Source organism: Pseudorca crassidens, chromosome 4 (genome assembly GCF_039906515.1).
Source record: "Pseudorca crassidens isolate mPseCra1 chromosome 4, mPseCra1.hap1, whole genome shotgun sequence".
NCBI lineage: Eukaryota > Metazoa > Chordata > Mammalia > Artiodactyla > Delphinidae > Pseudorca > Pseudorca crassidens.
Window position 1 is genome coordinate 154,890,693 of NC_090299.1, and position 22,961 is coordinate 154,913,653.

The following is a 22,961-nucleotide window of genomic DNA, read 5'->3' on the forward strand; positions in this document are numbered from 1 at the left end:
TTAGGGGACGGGTGAGGGTTAGGCTTCGGGGAAGGGTTAGGGTTAGGGTTCGGGCTAGGGTTAGGGTTAGGGGACGGGGACGGTTTAGGGTCCAGGTGAGGGTACGACAACGCTTTAGGGGGAGCGTACATGTGAGGGCGCGTGTTAGTGTCAGTGTACGGATTAGGATTAGGGGACGGGTGAGGGTCAGGCTTCGGGGAAGGGTTAGGGTTAGGGTTCGGGCTAGGGTTAGGGTTAGGGGACGGGGACGGTTTAGGGTCCAGGTGAGGGTACGACAACGGTTTAGGGGGAGCGTACGTGTGAGGGCGCGGTTTAGTGTCAGCGTACGGGTTAGGATTATGGGACGGGTGAGGGTCAGGCTTCGGGGAAGGGTTAGGGTTAGGGTTCGGGCTAGGGTTAGGGTTATGGGACGGTGACGGTTTAGGGTCCAGGTGAGGGTACGACAACGCTTTAGGGGGAGCGTACGTGTGAGGGCGTGGGTTAGTGTCAGCGTACGCGTTAGGATTAAGGGACGGGTGATGGTCAGGCTTCGGGGAAGGGTTAGGGTTAGGGTTCAGGCTAGGGTTAGGGTTAGGAGACGGGGACGGTTTAGGGTGCAGGTGAGGGTACGACAACGCTTTAGGGGGAGCGTACGTGTGAGGGCGCGGGTTAGTGTCAGCGTACGGGTTAGGATTAGGGGACGGGTGAGGGTCAGGCTTCGGGGAAGGGTTAGGGTTAGGGTTCGGGCTAGGGTTAGGGTTAGGGGACGGGGACGGTTTAAGGTCCAGGTCAGGGTACGACAACGCTATAGGGGGCCCGTACGTGTGAGGGCGCGGATTAGTGTCTGCGTACAGGTTAGGATTAGGGCACGGGTGAGGGTCAGGTTTCGGGGAAAGGTTAGGTTTAGGGTTCGGGCTAGGGTTAGGGTTAGGGGACGGGGACGATTTAGGGTCCAGGTGAGGGTACGACAACGCTTTAGGGGGAGCGTACGTGTGAGGGCGCGGGTTAGTGTCAGCGTACGGGTTAGGATTAGGGGACGGGTGAGGGTCAGGCTTCGGGGAAGGGTTAGGGTTAGGGTTCGGGCTAGGGTTAGGGTTAGGGGACGGGGACGGTTTAGGGTCCAGGTGAGGGTACGACAATGCTTTAGGGGGAGCGTACGTGTGAGGGCGCGGGTTAGTGTCAGCGTACGGGTTGGATTAGGTGACGGGTGAGTGTCAGGCTTCGGGGAAGGGTTAGGGTTAGCGTTCGGGCTAGGGTTAGGGTTAGGGGACAGGGACTGTTTAGGGTCCAGGTGAGGGTACGGCAACGCTTTAGGGGGAGCATACGTGTGAGGACGCGGGTTATTGTCAGCGTACGGCTTAGGATTAGGGGACGGGTGAGGGTCAGGCTTCGGGGAAGTGTTAGGGTTAGGGTTCGGGCTAGGGTTAGGGTTAGGGGACGGGGATGGTTTAGGGTCCAGATGAGGGTACGACAACGCTTTAGGGGGAGCGTACAAGTGAGGGCAAGGGTTAGTGTCAGCGTACGGGTTAGGATTACGGGACGGGTGAGGGTCAGGCTTCGGGGAAGGGTTAGGGTTAGGGTTCGGGCTAGGGTTAGGGTTAGGGGACGGTGACGGTTTAGGGTCCAGGTGAGGGTACGACAACGCTTTAGGGGGAGCGTACGTGTGAGGGCGCGGGTTAGTGTCAGCGTACGCGTTAGGATTAAGGGACGGGTGAGGGTCAGGCTTCGGGGAAGAGTTAGGGTTAGGGTTCAGGCTAGGGTTAGGGTTAGGAGACGGGGACGGTTTAGGGTGCAGGTGAGGGTACGACAACGCTTTAGGGGGAGCGTACGTGTGAGGGCGTGGGTTAGTGTCAGCGTACGGGTTAGGATTAGGGGACGGGTGAGGGTCAGCCTTCGGGGAAGGGTTAGGGTTAGGGTTCGGGCTAGGGTTAGGGTTAGGGGATGGGGACGGTTTAGGATCCAGGTGAGTGTACGACAACGCTTTAGGGGGAGCGTACGAGTGAGGGCACAGGTTAGTGTCAGCGTACGGGTTAGGATTAGGGGACGGGTTAGGGTCAGGCTTCGGGGAAAGGTTAGGGTTAGGGTTCGGGCTAGGGTTAGGGTTAGGGGACGGGGACGGTTTAGGGTCCAGGTGAGGGTACGACAACGCTTTAGGGGGAGCGTACGTGTGAGGGCGCGGGTTAGTGTCAGCGTACGCGTTAGGATTAAGGGACGGGTGAGGGTCAGGCTTCGGGGAAGGGTTAGGGTTAGGGTTCAGGCTAGGGTTAGGGTTAGAGGACGGGGACGGTTTAGGGTGCAGGTGAGGGTACGACAACGCTTTAGGGGGAGCGTACGTGTGAGGGCGTGGGTTAGTGTCAGCGTACGGGTTAGGATTAGGGGACGGGTGAGGGTCAGGCTTCGGGGAAGGGTTAGGGTTAGGGTTCGGGCTAGGGTTAGGGTTAGGGGACGGGGACGGTTTAGGGTCCAGGTGAGGGTACGACAACGCTTTAGGGGGCGCGTAAGTGTGAGGGCGCCGGTTAGTGTCAGCGTACGGGTTAGGATTAGGGGCCGGGTGAGGGTCAGGCTTCGGGGAAGGGTTAGGGTTAGGGTTCGGGCTAGGGTTAGGGTTAGGGGATGGGGACGGTTTAGGGTCCAGGTGAGGGTACGACAACGCTTTAGGGGGAGCGTACGTGTGAGGGCGCGGGTTAGTGTCAGCGTACGGGTTAGGATTAAGGGACGGGTGAGGGTCAGGCTTCGGGGAAGGATTAGGGTTAGGGTTCGGGCTAGGGTTAGGGTTAGGGGACGGGGACTGTTTAGGGTCCAGGTGAGGGTACGACAACGATTTACGGGGCGCGTACGTGTGAGGGCGCGGGTTAGTGTCAGCGTACGGGTTAGGATTAGGGGACGGGTGAGGGTCAGGCTTCGGGGAAGGGTTAGGGTTAGGCTTCCGGCTAGGGTTAGGGTTAGGGGACGGGGACGGTTTAGGGTCCAGGTGAGGGTACGACAATGCTTTAGGGGGAGCGTACGTGTGAGGGCGCGGGTTAGTGTCAGCGTACGGGTTGGATTAGGTGACGGGTGAGTGTCAGGCTTCGGGGAAGGGTTAGGGTTAGGGTTCAGGCTAGGGTTAGGGTTAGGGGACAGGGACTGTTTAGGGTCCAGGTGAGGGTACGGCAACGCTTTAAGGGGAGCATACGTGTGAGGACGCGGGTTATTGTCAGCGTACGGCTTAGGATTAGGTGACGGGTGAGGGTCAGGCTTCGGGGAAGTGTTAGGGTTAGGGTTCGGGCTAGGGTTAGGGTTAGGGGACGGTGACGGTTTAGGGTCCAGGTGAGGGTACGACAACGCTTTAGGGGGAGCGTACGTGTGAGGGCGCGGGTTAGTGTCAGCGTACGCATTAGGATTAAGGGACGGGTGAGGGTCAGGCTTCGGGGAAGGGTTAGGGTTAGGGTTCAGGCTAGGGTTAGGGTTAGGAGACGGGGACGGTTTAGGGTGCAGGTGAGGGTACGACAACGCTTTAGGGGGAGCGTACGTGTGAGGGCGTGGGTTAGTGTCAGCGTACGGGTTAGGATTAGGGGACGGGTGAGGGTCAGGCTTCGGGGAAGGGTTAGGGTTAGGGTTCGGGCTAGGGTTAGGGTTAGGGGACGGGGACGGTTTAGGATCCAGGTGAGGGTACGACAATGCTTTAGGGGGAGCGTACGAGTGAGGGCACAGGTTAGTGTCAGCGTACGGGTTAGGATTAGGGGACGGGTTAGGGTCAGGCTTCGGGGAAAGGTTAGGGTTAGGGTTCGGGCTAGGGTTAGGGTTAGGGGACTGGGACTGTTTAGGGTCCAGGTGAGGGTACGACAACGCTTTAGGGGGAGCGTACGTGTGAGGGCGCGGGTTAGTGTCAGCGTACGCGTTAGGATTAAGGGACGGGTGAGGGTCAGGCTTCGGGGAAGGGTTAGGGTTAGGGTTCAGGCTAGGGTTAGGGTTAGGAGACGGGGACGGTTTAGGGTGCAGGTGAGGGTACGACAACGCTTTAGGGGGAGCGTACGTGTGAGGGCGTGGGTTAGTGTCAGCGTACGGGTTAGGATTAGGGGACGGGTGAGGGTCAGGCTTCGGGGAAGGGTTAGGGTTAGGGTTCGGGCTAGGGTTAGGGTTAGGGAACGGGGACGGTTTAGGATCCAGGTGAGGGTACGACAACGCTTTAGGGGGAGCGTACGAGTGAGGGCACAGGTTAGTGTCAGCGTACGGGTTAGGATTAGGGGACGGGTTAGGGTCAGGCTTCAGGGAAAGGTTAGGGTTAGGGTTCGGGCTAGGGTTAGGGTTAGGGGACGGGGACGATTTAGGGTCCAGGTGAGGGTACGACAACGCTTTAGGGGGAGCGTACGTGTGAGGGCGCGGGTTAGTGTCAGCGTACGGGTTAGGATTAGGGGACGGGTGAGGGTCAGGCTTCGGGGAAGGGTTAGGGTTAGGGTTCGGGCTAGGGTTAGGGTTAGGGGACGGGGACGGTTTAGGGTCCAGGTGAGGGTACGACAACGCTTTAGGGGGCGCGTACGTGTGAGGGCGCGGGTTAGTGTCAGCGTACGGGTTAGGATTAGGGGCCGGGTGAGGGTCAGGCTTCGGGGAAGGGTTAGGGTTAGGGTTCGGGCTAGGGTTAGGGTTAGGGGACGGTGACGGTTTAGGGTCCAGGTGAGGGTACGACAACGCTTTAGGGGGAGCGTACGTGTGAGGGCGCGGGTTAGTGTCAGCGTACGCGTTAGGATTAAGGGACGGGTGAGGGTCAGGCTTCGGGGAAGAGTTAGGGTTAGGGTTCAGGCTAGGGTTAGGGTTAGGAGACGGGGACGGTTTAGGGTGCAGGTGAGGGTACGACAACGCTTTAGGGGGAGCGTACGTGTGAGGGCGTGGGTTAGTGTCAGCGTACGGGTTAGGATTAGGGGACGGGTGAGGGTCAGCCTTCGGGGAAGGGTTAGGGTTAGGGTTCGGGCTAGGGTTAGGGTTAGGGGATGGGGACGGTTTAGGATCCAGGTGAGTGTACGACAACGCTTTAGGGGGAGCGTACGAGTGAGGGCACAGGTTAGTGTCAGCGTACGGGTTAGGATTAGGGGACGGGTTAGGGTCAGGCTTCGGGGAAAGGTTAGGGTTAGGGTTCGGGCTAGGGTTAGGGTTAGGGGACGGGGACGGTTTAGGGTCCAGGTGAGGGTACGACAACGCTTTAGGGGGAGCGTACGTGTGAGGGCGCGGGTTAGTGTCAGCGTACGCGTTAGGATTAAGGGACGGGTGAGGGTCAGGCTTCGGGGAAGGGTTAGGGTTAGGGTTCAGGCTAGGGTTAGGGTTAGAGGACGGGGACGGTTTAGGGTGCAGGTGAGGGTACGACAACGCTTTAGGGGGAGCGTACGTGTGAGGGCGTGGGTTAGTGTCAGCGTACGGGTTAGGATTAGGGGACGGGTGAGGGTCAGGCTTCGGGGAAGGGTTAGGGTTAGGGTTCGGGCTAGGGTTAGGGTTAGGGGACGGGGACGGTTTAGGGTCCAGGTGAGGGTACGACAACGCTTTAGGGGGCGCGTAAGTGTGAGGGCGCCGGTTAGTGTCAGCGTACGGGTTAGGATTAGGGGCCGGGTGAGGGTCAGGCTTCGGGGAAGGGTTAGGGTTAGGGTTCGGGCTAGGGTTAGGGTTAGGGGATGGGGACGGTTTAGGGTCCAGGTGAGGGTACGACAACGCTTTAGGGGGAGCGTACGTGTGAGGGCGCGGGTTAGTGTCAGCGTACGGGTTAGGATTAAGGGACGGGTGAGGGTCAGGCTTCGGGGAAGGATTAGGGTTAGGGTTCGGGCTAGGGTTAGGGTTAGGGGACGGGGACTGTTTAGGGTCCAGGTGAGGGTACGACAACGATTTACGGGGCGCGTACGTGTGAGGGCGCGGGTTAGTGTCAGCGTACGGGTTAGGATTAGGGGACGGGTGAGGGTCAGGCTTCGGGGAAGGGTTAGGGTTAGGCTTCCGGCTAGGGTTAGGGTTAGGGGACGGGGACGGTTTAGGGTCCAGGTGAGGGTACGACAATGCTTTAGGGGGAGCGTACGTGTGAGGGCGCGGGTTAGTGTCAGCGTACGGGTTGGATTAGGTGACGGGTGAGTGTCAGGCTTCGGGGAAGGGTTAGGGTTAGGGTTCAGGCTAGGGTTAGGGTTAGGGGACAGGGACTGTTTAGGGTCCAGGTGAGGGTACGGCAACGCTTTAAGGGGAGCATACGTGTGAGGACGCGGGTTATTGTCAGCGTACGGCTTAGGATTAGGTGACGGGTGAGGGTCAGGCTTCGGGGAAGTGTTAGGGTTAGGGTTCGGGCTAGGGTTAGGGTTAGGGGACGGTGACGGTTTAGGGTCCAGGTGAGGGTACGACAACGCTTTAGGGGGAGCGTACGTGTGAGGGCGCGGGTTAGTGTCAGCGTACGCATTAGGATTAAGGGACGGGTGAGGGTCAGGCTTCGGGGAAGGGTTAGGGTTAGGGTTCAGGCTAGGGTTAGGGTTAGGAGACGGGGACGGTTTAGGGTGCAGGTGAGGGTACGACAACGCTTTAGGGGGAGCGTACGTGTGAGGGCGTGGGTTAGTGTCAGCGTACGGGTTAGGATTAGGGGACGGGTGAGGGTCAGGCTTCGGGGAAGGGTTAGGGTTAGGGTTCGGGCTAGGGTTAGGGTTAGGGGACGGGGACGGTTTAGGATCCAGGTGAGGGTACGACAATGCTTTAGGGGGAGCGTACGAGTGAGGGCACAGGTTAGTGTCAGCGTACGGGTTAGGATTAGGGGACGGGTTAGGGTCAGGCTTCGGGGAAAGGTTAGGGTTAGGGTTCGGGCTAGGGTTAGGGTTAGGGGACTGGGACTGTTTAGGGTCCAGGTGAGGGTACGACAACGCTTTAGGGGGAGCGTACGTGTGAGGGCGCGGGTTAGTGTCAGCGTACGCGTTAGGATTAAGGGACGGGTGAGGGTCAGGCTTCGGGGAAGGGTTAGGGTTAGGGTTCAGGCTAGGGTTAGGGTTAGGAGACGGGGACGGTTTAGGGTGCAGGTGAGGGTACGACAACGCTTTAGGGGGAGCGTACGTGTGAGGGCGTGGGTTAGTGTCAGCGTACGGGTTAGGATTAGGGGACGGGTGAGGGTCAGGCTTCGGGGAAGGGTTAGGGTTAGGGTTCGGGCTAGGGTTAGGGTTAGGGAACGGGGACGGTTTAGGATCCAGGTGAGGGTACGACAACGCTTTAGGGGGAGCGTACGAGTGAGGGCACAGGTTAGTGTCAGCGTACCGGTTAGGATTAGGGGACGGGTTAAGGTCAGGCTTCCGGGAAAGGTTAGGGTTAGGGTTCGGGCTAGGGTTAGGGTTAGGGGACGGGGACGATTTAGGGTCCAGGTGAGGGTACGACAATGCTTTAGGGGGAGCGTACGTGTGAGGGCGCGGGTTAGTGTCAGCGTACGGGTTGGATTAGGTGACGGGTGAGGGTCAGGCTTCGGGGAAAGGTTAGGGTTAGGGTTCGGGCTAGGGTTAGGGTTAGGGGACGGGGACGGTTTAGGGTCCAGGTGAGGGTACGACAACACTTTAGGGGGAGCGTACAAGTGAGGGCAAGGGTTAGTGTCAGCGTACGGGTTAGGATTAGGGGACGGGTGAGGGTCAGGCTTCGGGGAAGGGTTAGGGTTAGGGTTCGGGCTAGGGTTAGGGTTAGGGGACGGTGACGGTTTAGGGTCCAGGTGAGGGTACGACAACGCTTTAGGGGGAGCGTACGTGTGAGGGCGCGGGTTAGTGTCAGCGTACGCGTTAGGATTAAGGGACGGGTGAGGGTCAGGCTTCGGGGAAGGGTTAGGGTTAGGGTTCAGGCTAGGGTTAGGGTTAGGAGACGGGGACGGTTTAGGGTGCAGGTGAGGGTACGACAACGCTTTAGGGGGAGCGTACGTGTGAGGGCGTGGGTTAGTGTCAGCATACGGGTTAGGATTAGGGGACGGGTGAGGGTCAGGCTTCGGGGAAGGGTTAGGGTTAGGGTTCGGGCTAGGGTTAGGGTTAGGGGATGGGGACGGTTTAGGATCCAGGTGAGTGTACGACAACGCTTTAGGGGGAGCGTACGAGTGAGGGCACAGGTTAGTGTCAGCGTACGGGTTAGGATTAGGGGACGGGTTAGGGTCAGGCTTCGGGGAAAGGTTAGGGTTAGGGTTCGGGCTAGGGTTAGGGTTAGGGGACGGGGACGGTTTAGGGTCCAGGTGAGGGTACGACAACGCTTTAGGGGGAGCGTACGTGTGAGGGCGCGGGTTAGTGTCAGCGTACGCGTTAGGATTAAGGGACGGGTGAGGGTCAGGCTTCGGGGAAGGGTTAGGGTTAGGGTTCAGGCTAGGGTTAGGGTTAGAGGACGGGGACGGTTTAGGGTGCAGGTGAGGGTACGACAACGCTTTAGGGGGAGCGTACGTGTGAGGGCGTGGGTTAGTGTCAGCGTACGGGTTAGGATTAGGGGACGGGTGAGGGTCAGGCTTCGGGGAAGGGTTAGGGTTAGGGTTCGGGCTAGGGTTAGGGTTAGGGGACGGGGACGGTTTAGGATCCAGGTGAGGGTACGACAACGCTTTAGGGGGAGCGTACGAGTGAGGGCACTGGTTAGTGTCAGCGTACGGGTTAGGATTAGGGGACGGGTTAGGGTCAGGCTTCGGGGAAAGGTTAGGGTTAGGGTTCGGGCTAGGGTTAGGGTTAGGGGACGGGGACGATTTAGGGTCCAGGTGAGGGTACGACAACGCTTTAGGGGGAGCGTACGTGTGAGGGCGCGGGTTAGTGTCAGCGTACGGGTTAGGATTAGGGGACGGGTGAGGGTCAGGCTTCGGGGAAGGGTTAGGTTTAGGGTTCGGGCTAGGGTTAGGGTTAGGGGACGGGGACGGTTTAGGGTCCAGGTGAGGGTACGACAACGCTTTAGGGGGCGCGTACGTGTGAGGGCGCGGGTTAGTGTCAGCGTACGGGTTAGGATTAGGGGCCGGGTGAGGGTCAGGCTTCGGGGAAGGGTTAGGGTTAGGCTTCCGGCTAGGGTTAGGGTTAGGGGACGGGGACGGTTTAGGGTCCAGGTGAGGGTACGACAATGCTTTAGGGGGAGCGTACGTGTGAGGGCGCGGGTTAGTGTCAGCGTACGGGTTGGATTAGGTGACGGGTGAGTGTCAGGCTTCGGGGAAGGGTTAGGGTTAGGGTTCAGGCTAGGGTTAGGGTTAGGGGACAGGGACAGTTTAGGGTCCAGGTGAGGGTACGGCAACGCTTTAGGGGGAGCATACGTGTGAGGACGCGGGTTATTGTCAGCGTACGGCTTAGGATTACGGGACGGGTGAGGGTCAGGCTTCGGGGAAGTGTTAGGGTTAGGGTTCCGGCTAGGGTTAGGGTTAGGGGACGGGGACGGTTTAGGGTCCAGATGAGGGTACGACAACGCTTTAGGGGGAGCGTACAAGTGAGGGCAAGGGTTAGTGTCAGCGTACGGGTTAGGATTAGGGGACGGGTGAGGGTCAGGCTTCGGGGAAGGGTTAGGGTTAGGGTTCGGGCTAGGGTTAGGGTTAGGGGACGGTGACGGTTTAGGGTCCAGGTGAGGGTACGACAACGCTTTAGGGGGAGCGTACGTGTGAGGGCGCGGGTTAGTGTCAGCGTACTCATTAGGATTAAGGGACGGGTGAGGGTCAGGCTTCGGGGAAGGGTCAGGGTTAGGGTTCAGGCTAGGGTTAGGGTTAGGAGACGGGGACGGTTTAGGGTGCAGGTGAGGGTACGACAACGCTTTAGGGGGAGCGTACGTGTGAGGGCACAGGTTAGTGTCAGCGTACGGGTTAGGATTAGGGGACGGGTGAGGGTCAGGCTTTTGGGAAGGGTTAGGGTTAGGGTTCGGGCTAGGGTTAGGGTTAGGGGACGGGGACGGTTTAGGATCCAGGTGAGGGTACGACAACGCTTTAGGGGGAGCGTACGAGTGAGGGCACAGGTTAGTGTCAGCGTACGTGTTAGGATTAGGGGACGGGTTAGGGTCAGGCTTCGGGGAAAGGTTAGGGTTAGGGTTCGGGCTAGGGTTAGGGTTAGGGGACTGGGACTGTTTAGGGTCCAGGTGAGGGTACGACAACGCTTTAGGGGGAGCGTACGTGTGAGGGCGCGGGTTAGTGTCAGCGTACGCGTTAGGATTAAGGGATGGGTGAGGGTCAGGCTTCGGGGAAGGGTTAGGGTTAGGGTTCAGGCTAGGGTTAGGGTTAGGAGACGGGGACGGTTTAGGGTGCAGGTGAGGGTACGACAACGCTTTAGGGGGAGCGTACGTGTGAGGGCGTGAGTTAGTGTCAGCGTACGGGTTAGGATTAGGGGACGGGTGAGGGTCAGGCTTCGGGGAAGGGTTAGGGTTAGGGCTCGGGCTAGGGTTAGGATTAGGGAACGGGGACGGTTTAGGATCCAGGTGAGGGTACGACAACGCTTTAGGGGGAGCGTACGAGTGAGGGCACAGGTTAGTGTCAGCGTACGGGTTAGGATTAGGGGACGGGTTAGGGTCAGGCTTCGGGGAAAGGTTAGGGTTAGGGTTCGGGCTAGGGTTAGGGTTAGGGGACGGGGACGATTTAGGGTCCAGGTGAGGGTACGACAACGCTTTAGGGGGAGCGTACGTGTGAGGGCGTGGGTTAGTGTCAGCGTACGGGTTGGATTAGGTGACGGGTGAGGGTCAGGCTTCGGGGAAAGGTTAGGGTTAGGGTTCGGGCTAGGGTTAGGGTTAGGGGACGGGGACGGTTTAGGGTCCAGGTGAGGGTACGACAACACTTTAGCGGGAGCGTACGTGTGAGGGCGCGGGTTAGTGTCAGCGTACGGGTTAGAATTAGGGGAAGGGTGAGGGTTAGGCTACGGGGAAGAGTTAGGGTTAGGGTTCGGGTTAGGGTTAGGGTTAGGGGACGGGGACCGTTTAGGGTCCAAGTGAGGGTACGACAACGCTTTAGGGGGAGCGTACGTGTGAGGGCGCGGTTTAGTGTCAGCGTACGGGTTAGGATTAGGGGACGGGTGAGGGTCAGGCTTCGGGGAAATGTTAGGGTTAGGGTTCAGGCTAGGGTTAGGGTTAGGGGACAGGGACGGTTTAGGGTCCAGGTGAGGGTACGACAACGCTTTAGGGGGAGCGTACGTGTGAGCGCACCGGTTAGTGTCAGCGTACGGGTTAGGATTAGGGGACGGGTGAGGGTCAGGCTTCGGGGAAGCGTTAGGGTTAGGGTTCGGGCTAGGGTTAGGGTTAGGGGACGGGCACGGTTTAGGGTCCAGGTGAGGGTACGACAACGCTTTAGGGGGAGCGTACGTGTGAGGGCGCGGGTTAGTGTCAGCGTACGTGTTAGGATTAGGGGATGGGTGAGGGTCATGCTTCTGGGAAGCGTTAGGTTTAGGGTTCGGGCTAGGGTTAGGCTTAGGGGACGGGGACGGTTTAGGGTCCAGGTGAGGGTACGACAACGCTTTAGGGGGAGCGTACGTGTGAGGGCACGGGTTAGTGTCAGAGTGCGGGTTAGGATTAGGGGACGGGTGAGGGTCAGGCTTCGGGGAAGGGTTAGGGTTAGGGTTCGGGCTAGGGTTAGGGTTAGGGGACGGGGACGGTTTAGGGTGCAGGTGAGCGTACGACAACACTTTAGAGGGAGCGTACGTGTGAGGGCGCGGGTTAGTGTCAGCGTATGGGTTAGGATTAGGGGACGGGTGAGGGTCAGGCTTCGGGGAAGGGTTATGGTTAGGGTTCAGGCTAGGGTTAGGGTTAGGGGACGGGGACGGTTTAGGGTCCAGGTGAGGGTACGACAACGGTTTAGGGGGAGCGTACGTGTGAGGGCGCAGGTTAGTGTCAGCGTACGGGTTAGGATTAGGGGACGGGTGAGGGTCAGGCTTCGGGGAAGGGTTAGGGTTAGGGTTCGGGCTAGGGTTAGTGTTAGGGGATGGGGACGGTTTAGGGTCCAGGTGAGGGTACGACAACGTTTTAGGGGGAGCGTACGTGTGAGGGCGCGGGTTAGTGTCAGCGTACGGGTTAGGATTAGGGGACGGGTGAGGGTCAGGCTTCGGGGAAGTGTTAGGGTTTCGGTTCGGGCTAGGGTTAGGGTTAGGGGACGGGGACGGTTTAGGGTCCAGGTGAGGGTACGACAACGCTTTTTGGGGCCCGTACGTGTGAGGGCGCAGGTTAGTGTCTGCGTACGGGTTAGGATTAGGGGACGGGTGAGGGTCAGGCTTCGGGGAAAGGTTAGGGTTAGGGTTCGGGCTAGGGTTAGGGTTAGGGGACAGGGACTGTTTAGGGTCCAGGTGAGGGTACGGCAACGCTTTAGGGGGAGCATACGTGTGAGGACGCGGGTTATTGTCAGCGTACGGCTTAGGATTAGGGGACGGGTGAGGGTCAGGCTTCGGGGAAGTGTTAGGGTTAGGGTTCGGGCTAGGGTTAGGGTTAGGGGACGGGGACGGTTTAGGGTCCAGATGAGGGTACGACAACGCTTTAGGGGGAGCGTACAAGTGAGGGCAAGGGTTAGTGTCAGCGTACGGGTTAGGATTAGGGGACGGGTGAGGGTCAGGCTTCGGGGAAGGGTTAGGGTTAGGGTTCGGGCTAGGGTTAGGGTTAGGGGACGGTGACGGTTTAGGGTCCAGGTGAGGGTACGACAACGCTTTAGGGGGAGCGTACGTGTGAGGGCGCGGGTTAGTGTCAGCGTACGCGTTAGGATTAAGGGACGGGTGAGGGTCAGGCTTCGGGGAAGGGTTAGGGTTAGGGTTCAGGCTAGGGTTAGGTTTAGGAGACGGGGACGGTTTAGGGTGCAGGTGAGGGTACGACAACGCTTTAGGGGGAGCGTACGTGTGAGGGCGTGGGTTAGTGTCAGCGTACGGGTTAGGATTAGGGGACGGGTGAGGGTCAGGCTTCGGGGAAGGGTTAGGGTTAGGGTTCGGGCTAGGGTTAGGGTTAGGGGACGGGGACGGTTTAGGATCCAGGTGAGGGTACGACAACGCTTTAGGGGGAGCGTACGAGTGAGGGCACAGGTTAGTGTCAGCGTACGGGTTAGGATTAGGGGACGGGTGAGGGTCAGGCTTCGGGGAAAAGTTAGGGTTAGGGTTCCGGCTAGGGTTAGGGTTAGGGGACGGGGACGGTTTAGGGTCCAGGTGAGGGTACGACAACGCTTTAGGGGGAGCGTACGTGTGAGGGCGCGGGTTAGTGTCAGCGTACGCGTTAGGATTAAGGGACGGGTGAGGGTCAGGCTTCGGGGAAGGGTTAGGGTTAGGGTTCAGGCTACGTTTAGGGTTAGGAAACGGGGACGGTTTAGGGTGCAGGTGAGGGTACGACAACGCTTTAGGGGGAGCGTACGTGTGAGGGCGTGGGTTAGTGTCAGCGTACGGGTTAGGATTAGGGGACGGATGAGGGTCAGGCTTCGGGGAAGTGTTAGGGTTAGGGTTCGGGCTAGGGTTAGGGTTAGGGGACGGGGACGGTTTAGGGTCCAGGTGAGGGTACGACAACGCTTTAGGGGGCGCGTACGTGTGAGGGCGCGGGTTAGTGTCAGCGTACGGGTTAGGATTAGGGGCCGGGTGAGGGTCAGGCTTCGGGGAAGGGTTAGGGTTAGGGTTCGGGCTAGGGTTAGGGTTAGGGGATGGGGACGGTTTAGGGTCCAGGTGAGGGTACGACAACGCTTTAGGGGGAGCGTACGTGTGATGGCGCGGGTTAGTGTCAGCGTACGGGTTAGGATTAGGGGACGGGTGAGGGTCAGGCTTCGGGGAAGCGTTAGGGTTAGGGTTCGGGCTAGGGTTAGGGTTAGGTGACGGGGACGGTTTAGGGTCCAGGTGAGGGTACGACAACGATTTAGGGGGCGCGTACGTGTGAGGGCGCGGGTTAGTTTCAGCGTACGGGTTAGGATTAGGGGACGGGTGAGGGTCAGGCTTCGGGGAAGGGTTAGGGTTAGGGTTCGGGCTAGGGTTAGGGTTAGGGGACGGGGACGGTTTAGGGTCCAGGTGAGGGTACGACAATGCTTTAGGGGGAGCGTACGTGTGAGGGCGCGGGTTAGTGTCAGCGTACGGGTTGGATTAGGTGACGGGTGAGTGTCAGGCTTCGGGGAAGGGTTAGGGTTAGGGTTCAGGCTAGGGTTAGGGTTAGGAGACGGGGACGGTTTAGGGTGCAGGTGAGGGTACGACAACGCTTTAGGGGGAGCGTACGTGTGAGGGCGTGGGTTAGTGTCAGCATACGGGTTAGGATTAGGGGACGGGTGAGGGTCAGGCTTCGGGGAAGGGTTAGGGTTAGGGTTCGGGCTAGGGTTAGGGTTAGGGGATGGGGACGGTTTAGGATCCAGGTGAGTGTACGACAACGCTTTAGGGGGAGCGTACGAGTGAGGGCACAGGTTAGTGTCAGCGTACGGGTTAGGATTAGGGGACGGGTTAGGGTCAGGCTTCGGGGAAAGGTTAGGGTTAGGGTTCGGGCTAGGGTTAGGGTTAGGGGACGGGGACGGTTTAGGGTCCAGGTGAGGGTACGACAACGCTTTAGGGGGAGCGTACGTGTGAGGGCGCGGGTTAGTGTCAGCGTACGCGTTAGGATTAAGGGACGGGTGAGGGTCAGGCTTCGGGGAAGGGTTAGGGTTAGGGTTCAGGCTAGGGTTAGGGTTAGAGGACGGGGACGGTTTAGGGTGCAGGTGAGGGTACGACAACGCTTTAGGGGGAGCGTACGTGTGAGGGCGTGGGTTAGTGTCAGCGTACGGGTTAGGATTAGGGGACGGGTGAGGGTCAGGCTTCGGGGAAGGGTTAGGGTTAGGGTTCGGGCTAGGGTTAGGGTTAGGGGACGGGGACGGTTTAGGATCCAGGTGAGGGTACGACAACGCTTTAGGGGGAGCGTACGAGTGAGGGCACTGGTTAGTGTCAGCGTACGGGTTAGGATTAGGGGACGGGTTAGGGTCAGGCTTCGGGGAAAGGTTAGGGTTAGGGTTCGGGCTAGGGTTAGGGTTAGGGGACGGGGACGATTTAGGGTCCAGGTGAGGGTACGACAACGCTTTAGGGGGAGCGTACGTGTGAGGGCGCGGGTTAGTGTCAGCGTACGGGTTAGGATTAGGGGACGGGTGAGGGTCAGGCTTCGGGGAAGGGTTAGGTTTAGGGTTCGGGCTAGGGTTAGGGTTAGGGGACGGGGACGGTTTAGGGTCCAGGTGAGGGTACGACAACGCTTTAGGGGGCGCGTACGTGTGAGGGCGCGGGTTAGTGTCAGCGTACGGGTTAGGATTAGGGGCCGGGTGAGGGTCAGGCTTCGGGGAAGGGTTAGGGTTAGGCTTCCGGCTAGGGTTAGGGTTAGGGGACGGGGACGGTTTAGGGTCCAGGTGAGGGTACGACAATGCTTTAGGGGGAGCGTACGTGTGAGGGCGCGGGTTAGTGTCAGCGTACGGGTTGGATTAGGTGACGGGTGAGTGTCAGGCTTCGGGGAAGGGTTAGGGTTAGGGTTCAGGCTAGGGTTAGGGTTAGGGGACAGGGACAGTTTAGGGTCCAGGTGAGGGTACGGCAACGCTTTAGGGGGAGCATACGTGTGAGGACGCGGGTTATTGTCAGCGTACGGCTTAGGATTACGGGACGGGTGAGGGTCAGGCTTCGGGGAAGTGTTAGGGTTAGGGTTCCGGCTAGGGTTAGGGTTAGGGGACGGGGACGGTTTAGGGTCCAGATGAGGGTACGACAACGCTTTAGGGGGAGCGTACAAGTGAGGGCAAGGGTTAGTGTCAGCGTACGGGTTAGGATTAGGGGACGGGTGAGGGTCAGGCTTCGGGGAAGGGTTAGGGTTAGGGTTCGGGCTAGGGTTAGGGTTAGGGGACGGTGACGGTTTAGGGTCCAGGTGAGGGTACGACAACGCTTTAGGGGGAGCGTACGTGTGAGGGCGCGGGTTAGTGTCAGCGTACTCATTAGGATTAAGGGACGGGTGAGGGTCAGGCTTCGGGGAAGGGTCAGGGTTAGGGTTCAGGCTAGGGTTAGGGTTAGGAGACGGGGACGGTTTAGGGTGCAGGTGAGGGTACGACAACGCTTTAGGGGGAGCGTACGTGTGAGGGCACAGGTTAGTGTCAGCGTACGGGTTAGGATTAGGGGACGGGTGAGGGTCAGGCTTTTGGGAAGGGTTAGGGTTAGGGTTCGGGCTAGGGTTAGGGTTAGGGGACGGGGACGGTTTAGGATCCAGGTGAGGGTACGACAACGCTTTAGGGGGAGCGTACGAGTGAGGGCACAGGTTAGTGTCAGCGTACGTGTTAGGATTAGGGGACGGGTTAGGGTCAGGCTTCGGGGAAAGGTTAGGGTTAGGGTTCGGGCTAGGGTTAGGGTTAGGGGACTGGGACTGTTTAGGGTCCAGGTGAGGGTACGACAACGCTTTAGGGGGAGCGTACGTGTGAGGGCGCGGGTTAGTGTCAGCGTACGCGTTAGGATTAAGGGATGGGTGAGGGTCAGGCTTCGGGGAAGGGTTAGGGTTAGGGTTCAGGCTAGGGTTAGGGTTAGGAGACGGGGACGGTTTAGGGTGCAGGTGAGGGTACGACAACGCTTTAGGGGGAGCGTACGTGTGAGGGCGTGAGTTAGTGTCAGCGTACGGGTTAGGATTAGGGGACGGGTGAGGGTCAGGCTTCGGGGAAGGGTTAGGGTTAGGGCTCGGGCTAGGGTTAGGATTAGGGAACGGGGACGGTTTAGGATCCAGGTGAGGGTACGACAACGCTTTAGGGGGAGCGTACGAGTGAGGGCACAGGTTAGTGTCAGCGTACGGGTTAGGATTAGGGGACGGGTTAGGGTCAGGCTTCGGGGAAAGGTTAGGGTTAGGGTTCGGGCTAGGGTTAGGGTTAGGGGACGGGGACGATTTAGGGTCCAGGTGAGGGTACGACAACGCTTTAGGGGGAGCGTACGTGTGAGGGCGTGGGTTAGTGTCAGCGTACGGGTTGGATTAGGTGACGGGTGAGGGTCAGGCTTCGGGGAAAGGTTAGGGTTAGGGTTCGGGCTAGGGTTAGGGTTAGGGGACGGGGACGGTTTAGGGTCCAGGTGAGGGTACGACAACACTTTAGCGGGAGCGTACGTGTGAGGGCGCGGGTTAGTGTCAGCGTACGGGTTAGAATTAGGGGAAGGGTGAGGGTTAGGCTACGGGGAAGAGTTAGGGTTAGGGTTCGGGTTAGGGTTAGGGTTAGGGGACGGGGACCGTTTAGGGTCCAAGTGAGGGTACGACAACGCTTTAGGGGGAGCGTACGTGTGAGGGCGCGGTTTAGTGTCAGCGTACGGGTTAGGATTAGGGGACGGGTGAGGGTCAGGCTTCGGGGAAATGTTAGGGTTAGGGTTCAGGCTAGGGTTAGGGTTAGGGGACAGGGACGGTTTAGGGTCCAGGTGAGGGTACGACAACGCTTTAGGGGGAGCGTACGTGTGAGCGCACCGGTTAGTGTCAGCGTACGGGTTAGGATTAGGGGACGGGTGAGGGTCAGGCTTCGGGGAAGCGTTAGGGTTAGGGTTCGGGCTAGGGTTAGGGTTAGGGGACGGGCACGGTTTAGGGTCCAGGTGAGGGTACGACAACGCTTTAGGGGGAGCGTACGTGTGAGGGCGCGGGTTAGTGTCAGCGTACGTGTTAGGATTAGGGGATGGGTGAGGGTCATGCTTCTGGGAAGCGTTAGGTTTAGGGTTCGGGCTAGGGTTAGGCTTAGGGGACGGGGACGGTTTAGGGTCCAGGTGAGGGTACGACAACGCTTTAGGGGGAGCGTACGTGTGAGGGCACGGGTTAGTGTCAGAGTGCGGGTTAGGATTAGGGGACGGGTGAGGGTCAGGCTTCGGGGAAGGGTTAGGGTTAGGGTTCGGGCTAGGGTTAGGGTTAGGGGACGGGGACGGTTTAGGGTGCAGGTGAGCGTACGACAACACTTTAGAGGGAGCGTACGTGTGAGGGCGCGGGTTAGTGTCAGCGTATGGGTTAGGATTAGGGGACGGGTGAGGGTCAGGCTTCGGGGAAGGGTTATGGTTAGGGTTCAGGCTAGGGTTAGGGTTAGGGGACGGGGACGGTTTAGGGTCCAGGTGAGGGTACGACAACGGTTTAGGGGGAGCGTACGTGTGAGGGCGCAGGTTAGTGTCAGCGTACGGGTTAGGATTAGGGGACGGGTGAGGGTCAGGCTTCGGGGAAGGGTTAGGGTTAGGGTTCGGGCTAGGGTTAGTGTTAGGGGATGGGGACGGTTTAGGGTCCAGGTGAGGGTACGACAACGTTTTAGGGGGAGCGTACGTGTGAGGGCGCGGGTTAGTGTCAGCGTACGGGTTAGGATTAGGGGACGGGTGAGGGTCAGGCTTCGGGGAAGTGTTAGGGTTTCGGTTCGGGCTAGGGTTAGGGTTAGGGGACGGGGACGGTTTAGGGTCCAGGTGAGGGTACGACAACGCTTTTTGGGGCCCGTACGTGTGAGGGCGCAGGTTAGTGTCTGCGTACGGGTTAGGATTAGGGGACGGGTGAGGGTCAGGCTTCGGGGAAAGGTTAGGGTTAGGGTTCGGGCTAGGGTTAGGGTTAGGGGACAGGGACTGTTTAGGGTCCAGGTGAGGGTACGGCAACGCTTTAGGGGGAGCATACGTGTGAGGACGCGGGTTATTGTCAGCGTACGGCTTAGGATTAGGGGACGGGTGAGGGTCAGGCTTCGGGGAAGTGTTAGGGTTAGGGTTCGGGCTAGGGTTAGGGTTAGGGGACGGGGACGGTTTAGGGTCCAGATGAGGGTACGACAACGCTTTAGGGGGAGCGTACAAGTGAGGGCAAGGGTTAGTGTCAGCGTACGGGTTAGGATTAGGGGACGGGTGAGGGTCAGGCTTCGGGGAAGGGTTAGGGTTAGGGTTCGGGCTAGGGTTAGGGTTAGGGGACGGTGACGGTTTAGGGTCCAGGTGAGGGTACGACAACGCTTTAGGGGGAGCGTACGTGTGAGGGCGCGGGTTAGTGTCAGCGTACGCGTTCTGATTAAGGGACGGGTGAGGGTCAGGCTTCGGGGAAGGGTTAGGGTTAGGGTTCAGGCTAGGGTTAGGTTTAGGAGACGGGGACGGTTTAGGGTGCAGGTGAGGGTACGACAACGCTTTAGGGGGAGCGTACGTGTGAGGGCGTGGGTTAGTGTCAGCGTACGGGTTAGGATTAGGGGACGGGTGAGGGTCAGGCTTCGGGGAAGGGTTAGGGTTAGGGTTCGGGCTAGGGTTAGGGTTAGGGGACGGGGACGGTTTAGGATCCAGGTGAGGGTACGACAACGCTTTAGGGGGAGCGTACGAGTGAGGGCACAGGTTAGTGTCAGCGTACGGGTTAGGATTAGGGGACGGGTGAGGGTCAGGCTTCGGGGAAAAGTTAGGGTTAGGGTTCCGGCTAGGGTTAGGGTTAGGGGACGGGGACGGTTTAGGGTCCAGGTGAGGGTACGACAACGCTTTAGGGGGAGCGTACGTGTGAGGGCGCGGGTTAGTGTCAGCGTACGCGTTAGGATTAAGGGACGGGTGAGGGTCAGGCTTCGGGGAAGGGTTAGGGTTAGGGTTCAGGCTACGTTTAGGGTTAGGAAACGGGGACGGTTTAGGGTGCAGGTGAGGGTACGACAACGCTTTAGGGGGAGCGTACGTGTGAGGGCGTGGGTTAGTGTCAGCGTACGGGTTAGGATTAGGGGACGGATGAGGGTCAGGCTTCGGGGAAGTGTTAGGGTTAGGGTTCGGGCTAGGGTTAGGGTTAGGGGACGGGGACGGTTTAGGGTCCAGGTGAGGGTACGACAACGCTTTAGGGGGCGCGTACGTGTGAGGGCGCGGGTTAGTGTCAGCGTACGGGTTAGGATTAGGGGCCGGGTGAGGGTCAGGCTTCGGGGAAGGGTTAGGGTTAGGGTTCGGGCTAGGGTTAGGGTTAGGGGATGGGGACGGTTTAGGGTCCAGGTGAGGGTACGACAACGCTTTAGGGGGAGCGTACGTGTGATGGCGCGGGTTAGTGTCAGCGTACGGGTTAGGATTAGGGGACGGGTGAGGGTCAGGCTTCGGGGAAGCGTTAGGGTTAGGGTTCGGGCTAGGGTTAGGGTTAGGTGACGGGGACGGTTTAGGGTCCAGGTGAGGGTACGACAACGATTTAGGGGGCGCGTACGTGTGAGGGCGCGGGTTAGTTTCAGCGTACGGGTTAGGATTAGGGGACGGGTGAGGGTCAGGCTTCGGGGAAGGGTTAGGGTTAGGGTTCGGGCTAGGGTTAGGGTTAGGGGACGGGGACGGTTTAGGGTCCAGGTGAGGGTACGACAATGCTTTAGGGGGAGCGTACGTGTGAGGGCGCGGGTTAGTGTCAGCGTACGGGTTGGATTAGGTGACGGGTGAGTGTCAGGCTTCGGGGAAGGGTTAGGGTTAGGGTTCGGGCTAGGGTTAGGGTTAGGGGACAGGGACTGTTTAGGGTCCAGGTGAGGGTACGGCAACGCTTTAGGGGGAGCATACGTGTGAGGACGCGGGTTATTGTCAGCGTACGGCTTAGGATTAGGGGACGGGTGAGGGTCAGGCTTCGGGGAAGTGTTAGGGTTAGGGTTCGGGCTAGGGTTAGGGTTAGGGGACGGGGACGGTTTACGGTCCAGATGAGGGTACGACAACGCTTTAGGGGGAGCGTACAAGTGAGGGCAAGGGTTAGTGTCAGCGTACGGGTTAGGATTAGGGGACGGGTGAGGGTCAGGCTTCGGGGAAGGGTTAGGGTTAGGGTTCGGGCTAGGTTTAGGGTTAGGGGACAGTGACGGTTTGGGGTCCAGGTGAGGGTACGACAACGCTTTAGGGGGAGCGTACGTGTGAGGGCGCGGGTTAGTGTCAGCGTACGCGTTAGGATTAAGGGACGGGTGAGGGTCAGGCTTCGGGGAAGGGTTAGGGTTAGGGTTCAGGCTAGGGTTAGGGTTAGGAGACGGGGACGGTTTAGGGTGCAGGTGAGGGTACGACAACGCTTTAGGGGGAGCGAACGTGTGAGGGCGTGGGTTAGTGTCAGCGTACGGGTTAGGATTAGGGGACGGGTGAGGGTCAGGCTTCGGGGAAGGGTTAGGGTTAGGGTTCGGGCTAGGGTTAGGGTTAGGGGACGGGGACGGTTTAGGATCCAGGTGAGGGTACGACAACGCTTTAGGGGGAGCGTACGAGTGAGGGCACAGGTTAGTGTCAGCGTACGGGTTAGGATTATGGGACGGGTTAGGGTCAGGCTTCGGGGAAAGGTTAGGGTTAGGGTTCGGGCTAGGGTTAGGGTTAGGGGACGGGGATGGTTTAGGGTCCAGGTGAGGGTACGACAACGCTTTAGGGGGAGCGTACGTGTGAGGGCGCGGGTTAGTGTCAGCGTACGCGTTAGGATTAAGGGACGGGTGAGGGTCAGGCTTCGGGGAAGGGTTAGGGTTAGGGTTCAGGCTAGGGTTAGGGTTAGGAGACGGGGACGGTTTAGGGTGCAGGTGAGGGTACGACAACGCTTTAGGGGGAGCGTACGTGTGAGGGCGTGGGTTAGTGTCAGCGTACGGGTTAGGATTAGGGGACGGGTGAGGGTCAGGCTTCGGGGAAGGGTTAGGGTTAGGGTTCGGGCTAGGGTTAGGGTTAGGGGACGGGGACGGTTTAGGATCCAGGTGAGGGTACGACAACGCTTTAGGGGGAGCGTACGAGTGAGGGCACAGGTTAGTGTCAGCGTACGGGTTGGATTAGGTGACGGGTGAGGGTCAGGCTTCGGGGAAAGGTTAGGGTTAGGGTTCGGGCTAGGTTTAGTGTTAGGGGACGGGGACGGTTTAGGGTCCAGGTGAGTGTACGACAACACTTTAGCGGGAGCGTACGTGTGAGGGCGCGGGTTAGTGTCAGCGTACGGGTTAGGATTAGGGGAAGGGTGAGGGTTAGGTTACGGGGAAGAGTTAGGGTTAGGGTTCGGGTTAGGGTTAGGGTTAGGGGACGGGGACAGTTTAGGGTCCAGGTGAGGGTACGACAACGCTTTAGGGGGAGCGTACGTGTGAGGGCGCGGGTTAGTGTCAGCGTACGGGTTAGGATTAGGGGACGGGTGAGGGTCAGGCTTCGAGGAAATGATAGGGTTAGGGTTTAGGCTAGGGTTAGGGTTAGGGGACGGGGACGGTTTAGGGTCCAGGTGAGGGTACGACAACGCTTTACGGGGAGCGTACGTGTGAGCGCACCAGTTAGTGTCAGCGTACGGGTTAGGATTAGGGGACGGGTGAGGGTCAGGCTTCGGGGAAGGGTTAGGGTTAGGGTTCGGGCTAGGGTTAGGGTTAGGGGACGGGGACGGTTTAGGGTCCAGGTGAGGGTACGACAACGCTTTAGGGGGAGCGTACGTGTGAGGGCGCGGGTTAGTGTCAGCGTACGGGTTAGGATTAGGGGACGGGTGAGGGTCAGGCTTCTGGGAAGCGTTAGGGTTAGGGTTCGGGCTAGGGTTAGGCTTAGGGGACGGGGACGGTTTAGGGTCCAGGTGAGGGTACGACAACGCTTTAGGGGGAGCGTACGTGTGAGGGCACGGGTTAGTGTCAGAGTGCGGGTTAGGATTAGGGGACGGGTGAGGGTCAGGCTTCGGGGAAGGGTTAGGGTTAGGGTTCGGGCTAGGGTTAGGGTTAGGGGACGGGGACGGTTTAGCGTGCAGGTGAGCGTACGACAACACTTTAGGGGGAGCGTACGTGTGAGGGCGCGGGTTAGTGTCAGCGTATGGGTTAGGATTAGGGGACGGGTGAGGGTCAGGCTTCGGGGAAGGGTTATGGTTAGGGTTCAGGCTAGGGTTAGGGTTAGGGGACGGGGACGGTTTAGGGTCCAGGTGAGTGTACGACAACGTTTTAGGGGGAGCGTACGTGTGAGGGCGCGGGTTAGTGTCAGCGTACGGGTTAGGATTAGGGGACGGGTGAGGGTCAGGCTTCAGGGAAGTGTTAGGGTTACGGTTCGGGCTAGGGTTAGGGTTAGGGGACGGGGACGGTTTAGGGTCCAGGTGAGGGTACGACAACGCTTTATGGGGCCCGTACGTGTGAGGGCGCAGGTTAGTGTCTGCGTACGGGTTAGGATTAGGGGACGGGTGAGGATTAGGCTTCGGGGAAGGGTTAGGGTTAGGGTTCGGGCTAGGGTTAGGGTTAGGGGACAGGGACGGTTTAGGGTCCAGGTGAGGGTACGACAACGCTTTAGGGGGAG